The sequence below is a fragment of the Ambystoma mexicanum genome, chromosome 14, assembly GCF_040938575.1.
Source record: "Ambystoma mexicanum isolate Mex_15411 chromosome 14, UKY_AmexF1_1, whole genome shotgun sequence".
In the NCBI taxonomy this organism is placed as follows: Eukaryota; Metazoa; Chordata; class Amphibia; order Caudata; family Ambystomatidae; genus Ambystoma; species Ambystoma mexicanum.
The window spans coordinates 156758011-156772445 of NC_090940.1; positions in this window are offsets into that span (position 1 = coordinate 156758011).

The window sequence follows — 14435 nt, forward strand, 5'->3', positions numbered from 1 at the left end:
TGCGCGGTCTGTTTACTCTTGGCCCAGGCTTAGCAGTCACAGAATTAATATTCTGTGTCTGCCCTGGCAAACAATATATAGAAACGCACAAGGAACTAGGCCACCAAGCTTCCAGGATTGCTCGAGCTCCCTCTCAAGCTCCTACGGCCCTGGACAGTACATTGCATACTAGGTTACAGTTTTCTGAATCTGCCCCTGGAACCACTGTGCGACTGTCACAACACTTTATGTCATATCCACCCCACCCCCCTTTTTCAGAACTGTGGTTAGAGTTCGAAGTGAGCGGGAACTATTGGGAACGGAGTACCACTACTTTTATTTTGTACCGTTAACAGTGCCACTACTTTTTGCAGCCACTTCCACCATGCCTGCGGGTTGTGTGAGCGCTTTAAAAATGTAAATAAATAATAAAACATTCCCGAATGGTGTTCCATTTGATGTAAATCCTACCTCTTCATTCGACCCCACTATGGAAGTTACAGCCAAACAGAAATCTGTGTCACTGTACATTCACAACAATGGATGACATCGCAGCCTGGGTGCACTCTGTCTGGCTTCATCTTAACTATCAGAAGATGGAGGGGGTCCTGCTAAGAAATGATCTGTCCTGACACCCCACGCCCCCTCTGATTTTTGGAAAACATTTCCAGTAGTTTTCTCAGGTTAAATGCTTATATGATATAGTTAATAGAGGTTGAGGCTATTTCCATGGGAATTTGTTTTGACATCAGGTGCCACATGCGATTTGCCCCTTCGTGACACTGCACTAGTGTGCAGTTATAGTGAAAGCATTAGTGACTAGTCACTTGGACTACTGTCATGCACTCCTGACGCAGACTTCAGGACCACAGACTATTCATTCCTCAGGCTCTGTCTCACCAGAGCAGGCACAAGACTTTCAGTTTTGGGATCCAGCTTTGTAATGACCAAATTCTATTCAGGACAGCCCACATGTGTCTAGTGGCAGGCCTCTGTTGAAGCAGCTGCTCCTCAGGCAGGTGTTAAGTGAAGGTTCCAGCAGCATTCAGCTCAGCGAGTAGAGGCGACTGATTTCACAAAGGTCATATATAAATGTTCCAACTAAAAGACTCGCTGAGGGAAATGAATGCAAAGCAACACATAGGACCTCTTTGTGTCTCTTCCACCGACTTGGCTGCCAATCTTGCTCATTAGCAACCTCATGTAACATCTGTTGCGACTCGCTCCCTCCTGCATTCATCATCCCCAACCGGAGTCACAGTTCCACTTCTTCTTTTGGCACCCTTCTACCGCTGACTGTGGTCCACCAAACCGGATGAGATGCAGCCACACCACCACTCTTGCTCCACCGCATCATTCCCTCCCACAGTTGCATCCCTTTACTGCTTTCCCATCCTCTTATCGCTCCTCGATCATTGTCTCTCTGTCAGTAGACCATTGTCTGGATACCCCTAGCTCCGGCGCAGTACCCCACTTCACGCACAAGCCTAGGTGCTGGTGATTTGGCACAGTATAAAAGCAGATTAACATAACATGATATAACCTCTGGTTTGACATGACAGGGAGCTTCATTGGGGCATGTTAAGGACATATGTGTGAGCAATGTCCTTGGCTCATGTAATGTTCATGTCCCACAACACATGGGGAAATCCCTTTGCCTATGGTGTCAACGATACAGACTATGGCCTTCATTACATCTTCGATCTTTGCCGGTATCCCACAGGAATTACTGGCGGGATACTGGCGAAACTCCCTGACCGTCTCTGCCGCCCGATATGGGTGGTGGAGATGCAGGTAAGGTTCCATTCCATGGACTCCATTGGATGGAAATGCCAGAATTACTGCACCGGTAGGACCAGTGCCAGTGATTACAGCAATTATTTGCCGGTAGGGGCCTGAACTCCCAGCAGGTCAGGCCTGCCTGTAGTTCACTGCCCCTACTGGCAAACTTGTGTTTCACTGATCTGGAAAAATATGCCTGTGCTGGTATTAACTGCATTTTGTACAGGCAGGGGACCTTGTAATGAGGCCCTATGGCTCATTGGGGTTATGTATTGCTCATTGGAGCCACACTGTGGGCCTCATTACGACTCTGGCGCTCCCGTAATGAAGTGAGCCGGTACGGGACCGGCACCCTTAATTATTACGAGGTTCCCTTTGCGGGACCCGGAACAGACGTCTGGTAAAACCAGACGTCCTTTCCGGGTCCCGCGAGGGTAAGAGGGAGCTAATAACGGGCCATTTGTAATGTGCCCGTTATTACCTCCCTCCCCATTCCCATTGAGCCCTATGGGGGCTCAAATGGGAATGGGGAATGGTTCCTTCAAGGAGGAATTACTGGGTCCTCCAATGTTGGAATGACCCGCATATTCATCATTGAAGGAACACGGTTTTGGACCCCGGTATGGAGGCAGCCATGGCGCTAATAGCACCATGGCTACCTCCATACTCGTAATGAGGCCCACTGTCTGCAACCTGCGGCTCCTCAGGTGTTTTGGACTTTGGCTCCCATGATCCCTCACCATTAACAATGTTGGTTTGGACTGATGGGAGTTGAAGTCTAAGCATCTTGAGAGCTAAAGTTGCAGATCCAACTTATTCAAAGAATTTGCCTATGAGCAAACTTGGCTTGATTAGAGATTTTTCACACAAAAAAAGGAAGTGAGACAGAAGCACGTGGAATTTGAGACTGATGAGGCGAACTGCGCCCTCCCTCCAATATACTACCCTTGCATGTCCTGCTCTCCCCGTGGAAGTACTTAAGTAACTTGCACTCACGCATGCCGCAGCTCATTGATGTCAATTTTACAGTCACTTAACACAGCACTCATGCATAATTAATGGGACCTTCAGGTTGATAGCTGTCAACGCTGGAGTGTAATGAATTGAGCAGAATCAAAGCTGTTCACTTGAGTGAAGCTTGAATTTATCATCGAAAGACCGTCAAATGGGCTCTTCCAGGAGGCTGAAGTGCATCCAGAGTAGACCGCGCCCCCCCCTCCTTTTCCCACGAATTCCAGCTCTGATGCTAAAACCTTCTCTATCACCAAAGACGGCATTGCATCAACAGGTCCAGTGATCAGCGAGACGCGTTGCTGAGGTTCAGCTGTGAGCTGTTGCAACAGCTCTAAAGATGAGCAGCGTTAAGTGCCACTTTTACTCCAAAGAATAGAGAAATCATTATCCCCACGCCCACAAATAGGGAGTTACTCCCAACAAAAAAAAGAAACAACAGACGCATAGGCGTCTAGCCCGCGCACCTGGCCCTCATCCTCCTAGACACCGCCATCGGAGTTATCAGCAGAGCTGAAGAGGAACTTTACGGTAAACTTGCCTTTTTAACTGTGTGTGAATGACTAGGTGCAAGGAAGCATGCATTAACATTCATATCTGTTTTAGGGTTCACATATATTTGTACTCATCTAAATTGTAAATGGGGATTCCTTTTTTTTGTCCCCTAAAAAACAAAACACGTTTCCTTCCAACTTCAGAATATGGCAGTCAAACTCTCTCCCTTCAAGCTGTTGACTGGAGGCTTGTGCCGTCAGTGTTAAAGTTAAAGACAAAAAAAGGGGGTGTCTGGGAAACTCTCTACCAGCACAAACACAGCCCATTGACTTGTTCTTGGGTGGATGGCCCCTGGGAGAGTCTCAACCAAGTCTTTAGCTCACTGTTCTTTTCACAGAGAAGAAATTTCCCTGCATATCAGTCTTTGTCCTGCCCAGGGGCAGTCCAGCACCGAAATGCTAGGCAATTCTCCTCTGAACAAGAGTACCACAGCAACCCCATACACGTGTTTCAGCCTTGTTGGGCATCATCAGTGAGGTGAAGCTGCGCCTCTCTAAGAACAGTGAGCAAGGGGTCCACGTCTGGATCGCCCTGGTAACTTAGGTTTAGACCTAAGTTAATTTATGCAAAAAAAGGGGGTGTCTGGGAAACTCTCTACCAGCACAAACACAGCCCATTGACTTGTTCTTGGGTGGATGGCCCCTGGGAGAGTCTCAACCAAGTCTTTAGCTCACTGTTCTTTTCACAGGGCAGGACAAAGGCTGATATGCGGGGAAATTTCTTCTCTGTGAAAAAGACAGTGAGCTAAAGACTTGGTAGAGTCTCTCCCAGGGGTTATTCACCCAAGAACAGGTCATTGGGCTGTGTTCGTGCTGGTAGAGAGATTCCCAGACCCCCCCTTTGTTTGCATACATTAACTTTGGGTTTCACCCTAAGTTAACAGGGCAATCCAGACGTGGACCCCTTGCTCACTGTTCTTAGAGAGGCAACAGTTTCACCTCACTGATGATGCCCAACAAGGCTGAAACATGTGTATGGGGTTACTGATGGTACTCTTGTTCAGAGGAGAATTGCCTAGCATTTCGGCGCTGGACTGCCCCTGGGCAGGACAAAGGCTGATATGCGGGGAAATTTCTTCTCTGTGAAAAGGACAGTGAGCTAAAGACTTGGTAGAGTCTCTCCCAGGGGTTATTCACCCAAGAACAGGTCATTGGGCTGTGTTCGTGCTGGTAGAGAGATTCCCAGACCCCCCCTTTGTTTGCATACATTAACTTTGGGTTTCACCCTAAGTTAACAGGGCAATCCAGACGTGGACCCCTTGCTCACTGTTCTTAGAGAGGCAACAGTTTCACCTCACTGATGATGCCCAACAAGGCTGAAACATGTGTATGGGGTTACTGATGGTACTCTTGTTCAGAGGAGAATTGCCTAGCATTTCGGCGCTGGACTGCCCCTGGGCAGGACAAAGGCTGATATGCGGGGAAATTTCTTCTCTGTGAAAAGGACAGTGAGCTAAAGACTTGGTAGAGTCTCTCCCAGGGGTTATTCACCCAAGAACAGGTCATTGGGCTGTGTTCGTGCTGGTAGAGAGATTCCCAGACCCCCCCTTTGTTTGCATACATTAACTTTGGGTTTCACCCTAAGTTAACAGGGCAATCCAGACGTGGACCCCTTGCTCACTGTTCTTAGAGAGGCAACAGTTTCACCTCACTGATGATGCCCAACAAGGCTGAAACATGTGTATGGGGTTACTGATGGTACTCTTGTTCAGAGGAGAATTGCCTAGCATTTCGGCGCTGGACTGCCCCTGGGCAGGACAAAGGCTGATATGCGGGGAAATTTCTTCTCTGTGAAAAGGACAGTGAGCTAAAGACTTGGTAGAGTCTCTCCCAGGGGTTATTCACCCAAGAACAGGTCATTGGGCTGTGTTCGTGCTGGTAGAGAGATTCCCAGACCCCCCCTTTGTTTGCATACATTAACTTTGGGTTTCACCCTAAGTTAACAGGGCAATCCAGACGTGGACCCCTTGCTCACTGTTCTTAGAGAGGCAACAGTTTCACCTCACTGATGATGCCCAACAAGGCTGAAACATGTGTATGGGGTTACTGATGGTACTCTTGTTCAGAGGAGAATTGCCTAGCATTTCGGCGCTGGACTGCCCCTGGGCAGGACAAAGGCTGATATGCGGGGAAATTTCTTCTCTGTGAAAAGGACAGTGAGCTAAAGACTTGGTAGAGTCTCTCCCAGGGGTTATTCACCCAAGAACAGGTCATTGGGCTGTGTTCGTGCTGGTAGAGAGATTCCCAGACCCCCCCTTTGTTTGCATACATTAACTTTGGGTTTCACCCTAAGTTAACAGGGCAATCCAGACGTGGACCCCTTGCTCACTGTTCTTAGAGAGGCAACAGTTTCACCTCACTGATGATGCCCAACAAGGCTGAAACATGTGTATGGGGTTACTGATGGTACTCTTGTTCAGAGGAGAATTGCCTAGCATTTCGGCGCTGGACTGCCCCTGGGCAGGACAAAGGCTGATATGCGGGGAAATTTCTTCTCTGTGAAAAGGACAGTGAGCTAAAGACTTGGTAGAGTCTCTCCCAGGGGTTATTCACCCAAGAACAGGTCATTGGGCTGTGTTCGTGCTGGTAGAGAGATTCCCAGACCCCCCCTTTGTTTAAAGTTAAAGACCACAGACACCACCAGGTAGGTCGCAGTGTGCTCTGTGTGCACAGACCATGACACAGCCTTTTATGTCAAGTGACGGTTCACCGAGCAACAGCCGGCCAGGTAATTATAGTGTTTTGCCCCTCAGTTACATGTCTTTATACCGAAATATTTTATAAAGAATTAACAAATATCGAATATTTTATAACAAATATTTTCAGAGAATGCACTTTGTTCTGTTCTTTTTTTTTGGGGTTGGAGGTCTCCTCCAAACCCCCATTTCACACCCCTGAAAACCAACCCCAACCGTTTCCCAAAAATATTTAACCCTTTTCCCCCACTGCATTCTCTATAAAATGTTTCATTATAAAATATTCGATATATGTTCATTCTTTATAAAATATTCGACATAAAGACTGCATCCTTGCCCCTCACGATGAGCATTGCCCCCAAGGCAAGACTAGTTCACTTAGTGTGGAAGCGAAGGGGACAATGAGGAAACATGTGCCTACCCCGAGGGTGAAAATAACACATACAAACAGTGTTCAGAAACATTTCACAAGTCTAAGGGAACATGTGGCCGAGCTGATGGGGGCGATATGCATGAGGAAGAAGAAAAAACAAGCATTGACAAAGCAAATGGACTTTTCATTTTTTATTATATGTTAAGAGGAATTCTTAAGGGCAGCTAAGACCCGAGGGTCTCTTGGTGCCGTGGGTTCCTTAACCTAAAGGGAGACTGCTAGAAGAAACAGTGAGAAGTGTTTCGACTAACACGATACGTTTTGCATGCGGTCCGAGAAACAAGGTGGTTGACAATGACACGCAAGTCCAAGGGATGTGAAATCCGCAGAACTGGTGCCGCTACTGAGAAAGCTTGCCCCACCACCCACCTCCCCATTCTGGTTCTAGAGGCTCGGGGAACACACAAAAGTAGCTGGTTTACAGAACGAAGATTCTGTGAAGGGGCTTTTCACGCAAATAGAGTGCTCCAGAGCCTTGATAGTCCCAGTGAACCAGGCACAAGGTTTTGAGTTTAATTCTATCCATGACGGGAGGCCAATGAAGGGCCCATAGTACTGATGAGGTGTGGGCACATTTGGGAAGCTCGGAGGTCAAACGGGTGAGAGAGTTTTGCAACACTTGGAAACGTTGTATTAAGAACTTGGGTTGGGCAAGCACCGTAGTGTTGCAATAGTCGACAGTCTCTAAGATGGAGGCAGAGACTACCAAGCTCCACAGTTTTGCTGGGATATATGGGCAGCTTTTTCTCAACATCCTAAGATTAGCATGGCCCGGATTGCATACTGACTTCACCTGTGGTGATGCTGAAAGAGATGAGGCCTATCTTTACTCTTATGTTTTTCACCAGAGAGACCGGAGTCGGTAAAGAGGCCCATTGATGAGGGACAAAAATCATTGGTCCAGACAGAGTGCTTAGGAAGCTTGAGAGAGGCCAAGAACCATAACCTTGGTTTGGAGCGTGCACGGAGTGTGGCAGACCTGCAAGGAGTGAGGAGTGTGAAGAGGCTGTTCCCACTAAGCTGCTGAGTACCTTTTCAATTGCTACCTTTTCCCATAAAGCCTACACTCCCACGCGGAGCATGTGCGGAGTGTTGGCAGAGTGTTTCCCGAGAGGATGTCGAAGGGTGTCAACAACCTACCTCCGAGAACGCGAAGCCGGACGAAACACTCAAGTATGGATCCAGAAGAATCTGAATCTGCCGAACTTGACGGCATAACCAGCAGGGAAAAAAATCAGCCTGTCATTGACACTACTTCTGACACGGCCAAATTGTCTTCAAATATCGTGCCAAATGGGCAGCCAGTGGTGTCGACCTTAAATCCAGACAACGCTGATACTTGTTTGGCACCAACAGATACAATTGAAAAAGCGCCGGATTCACGAGACAAAATCTCACCAGACCAGGACAAGACGCAAGGTACATCAAACCTTAGCTTTCCACTACATAATGTGAACTTGCCATCAAGCCCCCTCCTTCCCCTGTTACCCTCTCTCCCTTCCGACACACACATTCAGGGCTGGACTGGGAACTAAAAGAGGCCCTGGAAATAATTACAGGGGACCAAAAGAGGCCCTGGAAATAAAGTTCAAAGTGGCCCTATATGACACATTTTCAGCAAGCCCAATGCTTTTCCTATGAGAAAATTTGGAAATACCACAGGAAAGAGGCCCAGGGTGCAGAGGCCCACCGGGAAATCTCCAGAGTTCCCTAAAGGCCAGTACACCCCTGCACACATTGACTTACCTGATGGCTGAGAAGGTTCTGGGGTTCCTTCAGAGCAACCGCGAGCCTCGGGCACCCATCTTGCAGCAGAACGCTCGCTCGCCGAGGAACTCGCGCTCGTGTGCGGAGTTCCGGTGTGTGTTGGGATTCGCGCGAGTTTGCCGTGACAGGGGGAGAGTGAGGGAGAGCGAGGAGAGATTTGATTGGAGGACACAGACGCCAGGGTACATGAGTTTCACTGTGCCTCTTTCATGGAAGGAGTCTTTACAGCTCCTAGGACTAACATGCAAAGCAAACAACAACATAAGGATATGAACGAAAATAGCTGTAACTCACCCATGTACGTTGACGCACAAAGTGAATTAACTGAACCAGTACAGCCCAGTGAAACCACCACATCGCCCAAAATCCCCACAAAGTTTGCAGAAGTCCAACCAAAAAAGAAGGCGACAACCTTAAATACAAAAACCACAGAGAAGCAGGACCAATAAAACAATAAAAAAACAAGTGACTTCGAATTCAAACTGGGGAAAAATGACTTTAAGCACTCCAGTTGCAGCTCAGGACCCAGAGACAAACAAATTGATGGAGCTCCAAAGAAAAAAAAACATGTCTTAAATCCAAAAAGCCGAGCCAAATCACTTTCCAATCCAGAGTCAAAATCAATAAGATGGCATTTCAAAGTAAAAGAGGTCACAACCAATCAACCAAGTACAATAATCAAAAAACAAGATACAACTAAAAACACACCAGAAAGTGCTAGTGCCTGGCAAGAAATTCTGCATAATGATTTATTAATGGCATCTGGTCGAGATGACGAAACCACACATCCAGACACGGCAGCCCGCCAAACTGGGTCAAAGGCAGAAGTTATGGACAGGATAAATCTTCTGCAAACAGGAAAACACATGATCTCACAAGTCCTCAACTATTTAGTGAAACAAGACCACACGCCAAGGACATCCAAAGATTGGAAGGCAGGGATGCACAGCTACCAAACTTAAACATTGAACCAGAGGCTTCCCTAACCAAAACAAACAAGCCAATCAATACCTCAAATCCACATCAAAGAAGAACTAAACGAGTGATAACAGAAGTGGATTTAAGTAAATCTACACTGAACATGTCTCCCGGGAAAAAATCTCAATAAATAAGACCGGCTGATAAGCAGAATTGGAGCTTCCTCAAAAAAAAATAACCTTCTAAACCAAGTCAAACAAACCCAGTGTTAGATCGCTCAAAGATTGACAGGCATCATGATTCATCATGTAATAATGCATCTACAATTAGTGACCTGGAAACTTCCTCTGAAAAAGTCTTCAACAGAACAAAACAGCAAGAAGGCACATCCGCTCCTAGACAACACAAATTACTCAAAGATGGCAAACGAATACAAACAACTCCAATGGGGGATATCATCCAGATGCAGAAGGAACAAAATGCTAATCTACAAGCCGCAATCAGCTCAATGATGACTATAACACTGGCTCCCTACCTCAAGTTATATGAAACTATGCATGAGAACTACAAAGATCAAACTACACTACTGGCCCTAATGCAAACAAAACTAACATTTATTGAGTCTTACAGAGAAACAACAAAAGAACGAAGAGCCAGAGAAAAAGAATCGGAAAACGTCATCGTCAAGACTCTCATTGCCCTGATTGAGGAGGCACGTGATGACAAGCGATCATTCTTAAGTTGCTTCAGTGATACAGTAAACTTGCTGAAAATTCAAACACCTAGATGTACTACCTCTACTTTGGACACATGCCCAACCAAAGACTCAAACCCCATGGTCAATAATCCTGACAGAGAAAGTTTAGCTGGAGATTACGTCCCCGAGACCAAAGCTCCACAAGAGGTTGATACAAGCATCTCATTGCCACTCGTGATTTCAATGCAACAAAATCAACCATCGAAAATAGGACAAAAAATGCCGAAGACAATGCAACATGCAGAATTTGGAGCAATGTCTATAAATACAGAAGACCAAGCACAGCCTCCAAAACAAAACAAAGATGTATTCTCCATTTTTGTTCAGGAAGCACAAAATGGAATGCACGGAAAAGAATTAGGAGCCAGGAATAAAACCTCAGAAGTGCAATTAAAAAACCAAAAAATCTATCAAAGATAAAAACAGCGAACACGGGTACAAGACACTTCATTCAAAACACCAGATCCAAGATGGCCGGCTAGTCGGGAGGACGCACCGCCTCGCGCTCCTGACCTGCACTGCCTAAGGTGCCCGCCCGTTATTCTACCAGCCCTCCCTGGCGTTGGAACGGGTGGCTGACGGCCCCTTGCAGCGGCTGCTGGGGCCAGGTTTGGAACCCGAGCCCCTGGTGTGGATCCGGCGGCTGGTGCTGTTGGCGCCCGAGGGACCGGGCCTGCGGCATTGTGTGGTGAGTGGCTGCTGATGGGAGCAGGGAGAGAACCGGGGCCCCGCGGGAAGGTTCTGGGTGCCCGGCTGGTGCTCTGCCGGTGCTTTTTGGACGGCCCCCCGCTCCCTGGGAGTTCAGCCCCCCGAATCACGGGGGGGAGCGTGGAGGGGGCCTGGAGCAGTGTCCCTAGTTTGGTTGCGGCTGAAGGGGCCGGATCTGCAGCGTCCCATGGCCCCGAGGCCGTTGGGATCGGAGGTGGTGGTGCCCGTTCCTTGTGGAGCAGTGTGGGGAGCTCCGGGCGGGCAGTCTGCCAGGGGGCTGTGGCGGCCTTCCTGGGCTCCGGAAGAGGAGCGAAGGTGCAGCGGCTCGGGGGTGGAGTACTACCCGGATATAAAGCGGCACCTGCCGGGCTCGTTGGAGGATAGTCGGGGGAGGACCAGAGAGTGGCGGAGGGCTTCGGAGGGACCGGGTGAGCGTAATTATCCGGGAGGTTGCGGCCAACCCCCGGGCTCCATAAGAACAGTTTGCCTGTGCTGCGGCTCCCATTCAGCCCCGTGTGGAGGGGCCGCCTGTGTGGAGTGGTCAGGCGAGGAAGGTCATAGCTGGGGGCTCAGAGGTAGCGAAGTAGTCCGTCCCCCGGCCGGAACTTTTGGACTTGGGTGAGTGGACTGTCTGCTGGGCCCTGCTCGGGGGCTAGTTTGGTGGATCGCCTGGCTGAATTTAGCTACTTGCATCGTGGACATAAAATATTGAAGGGGGCGGTCAGTCTGAGCCCCTTCAGCGACATAGAAGACCCCAGGTGCCGCGGGAGGGGAGTGGTCCCTGCGGTTGCTCCACTGCCACTGGGGGCATTTGCTGCCGGGGACTAAACCTAGCTGAGTGGGGCGCTGGGTGAAGCAGTGGGTTCCTGACTTGGCCGCCCCGGAGGAGCGTGCGGGTCCGGTATGGCACTTATCCCGGTTCCCGTGCCACCCCTGCCTAGGGGGTGCAGTTGTGGACGCTGCTGCCTCCCTCTGTCTTCTGCCACTCGGGCCAGCCATGTCCAGGAGCAAGGGGAAGGAGGGCACATCACAGGGAAAGATGTCCAAGAAAACTATAGAGGGCCCCTTACGAAACTTTGGCCCAAGGACACAGAGACCACGGAAACTCGAGACTCAGTTCGGGGGCTGGCCGGGTCCTCGGCGGGGTCCTCTCCAGAGGGCCAAGATACACCGTTAACCCAGGAATCACTCTCATGCCTTATGGGCGAATTGTTAGAGAAGATTACGGTGGTCGGTCAGCAACAGATGGACAAACTACGAGAAGATCTGGCTGAAAGCCAAGGGGATCTCAGAAGAGACATCAACAAGGTTGAGGGGAGAGTTGACACCAACGAGAGGGCTATCCAGGAACTGACGGAGGATGCAAGAAAAGTTGATACCCTACTCGAGTCTTTGGCGGTGGCTACACAAAACCTCGAGCTGCAAGCGGAGGACCTGGAGAATAGGTCTAGAAGGGCGAACATCCGTGTGAAATCGTTGCCCGAGATATCCAGGATCACAAGCTCCCGTCTGTGCTGAAAGGGGTATTTGTCGACCTGTTGGATGTCTCCCTGGATTTCGACATGCAGTTTGACAGGGTCCACAGGGTGGGCCCGAAACGCTTGGAGCCGGGCTCTAGACCCCGGGATGTGTTGGTAGCCTTCCACAGTTATGCGACAAAGGAGAGAGTTATGGAGAGAGCGAGAAAGGCGGCTCGAATCACTTACAACGGCCAGGAAATCACCCTTATAAAGAGGCGAAGAATGGGCCCTGTTGTGTCATTCCTCAGATCTCAAAGGATTAGCTACAGATGGGCCCATCCATTTGGTTTGTCCTTCACCTGGCAGGGCTCTCAACAACAGATAACAACCTGCGATCAGGGCATGGCCCTGCTGGGCTTGGAGGACCAGTCCCTACCCCCCGCGCGGTGGGAGGGAGAGCAGCAGCCTCCGCGCAGACCATGGGAGTGGTCGACAGCTAAGCGCAGGAGGGGCCGGAAAAGGCCCTCGGGCCAGGGTCCCGAGCGACAGGCCAACAAAGGTCCTCTTGAGGACATGGCTGAGCAGAGTGGTTCCCAGGTGGTGTCATAGCAGTCTGATGGGTTTAAAAAGTTCTTTGCGTAGAGGCCGGGGAGGGCTCTAAAGGCAGCTGTTTAAGAGCTCGTGCTGGGCTGTGGTTTTATGTTGCTTCGTATGTAGGTTGGGGAGGGGCGGGATTGGTAATCTTGGAAAGGGAATGGGATTTCCTGCGAGGGGGTTTTCTGGGTTTGGTATTGGGGTTGGCTCTCGTGTCTATTGTACGAGGGGGGCTGAGTGCCAGCTGACCCCACCCAGAAGGGATGGATGGGGGGGAGGTGGGAGGGGTTCAAGATTCAAGGTTCTGACTTGACTGGCACTAAAAGAGTTGCGTGGGGGGAGATTTGGGGGCACCCAACGATTGGAGTAAGGCTGAGAAGGTTCCCTGGGACCCACCTGATCAACATGAATCGGGCAGATGGCTAGGGTTAACGCCCTAAAATTCATGTCACTAAACGTGAATGGGCTTAATTCCCATATAAAGAGGGGAAAAGTTGAGCGTTTTCATAGGCGGGAACAGCCTCATGTAGTGGCATTTCAGGAAACTCATGTACAGACGAAAGATTCACATAGGATTAGATATCTGGGGATATTCCCATCTGGTTCAGGCTACACAGCCAAGCAAGAAGGGGGGGGTGTTACTAGCTTTACGGGACGGGTTAGGAATGACTATTAAAGACATTCAGAAGGACAATCAGGGTCAATCAGGGTCGGCATCTTGCAGTGGTGTTGGAGGGTAAGGGCCAGTTCCTTACAGTGGCCACCCTTTATGCGCCCAACCAGGCTCAGGACCCCTTCTTACAGAAGTCCCTTACCCGCCTGGGGAAATGTGCAGTGGGGAATATCCTCCTAATGGGTGATTTTAATCTAGTCTGGGACCCTGCTAAAGATAGGAGCTCCTCGACATGGGATAAACAGGGGGCCCCTCTGGGGACTTGTTGAAGAAGATGCATGATTTGGCCCTTGTGGACAAGTGGCGCGAACTATATGGCTCCGCGGAGGGGTATACTTTTTATTCGCATGCGCATAGGTCACACTTGCGGATAGATTATGTTGGAGCTCGAAACCACTGTTGGGAAGGGCCCTGGCATTGGAGGTGGGTGCGATTGTTGTGGGGGACCATGCCCCGCTTACCCTATCGTTGGCGGTGCCTAGAGACCCTCCGGCCATTTGGAAGTGGAGATACCCGGTTTCCCTATTTCGAGACCCTCTTCTGGTTAGTGAGATAGAGGATGCAGTGGGGGAGTACGCCTCCCACAATGAATGGGAGGACTTGACTCTTCAGATCTGGTGGGACGCATTGAAGGCCACGATCAGGGGCAGGATCATCGCTATCAAGGCTAGAAAGGATAGGGAATTAAGGCTGGAGGAGTTACAGCTGGAGGAGCGGCTTAAGGAAGTTATGTCTCGCATGAGCCTTAAAATGTCGGTCGCCACAAAAAAAAGAGTACAGATCGCTTCACGGTCAGTTGAACCTCATACAAACCAGAGCAGTTGAACGGAATCTTTGCCGCTACTGACAGAGGTTTTATGTAAAGGGCAATAAGGCTGACCGCTTGTTAGCTAGAAAGCTCCGAAAGGAGGCCGGGGACAGAACCATACTAAAAATAAAAAGTGAGGAGGGGGGCTTGCTCACGTCGCATTCGGACATTGCGGGGGCTTTTACTAAATTCTATACCTCCCTTTATAGTTCGAGTTTCCCTCAGATTGTAGAGCAGGAGACATACCTTCGGGAAGTTGGGGTTCGAAGGTTGTCGCAGGTCAATAGGGACGCGC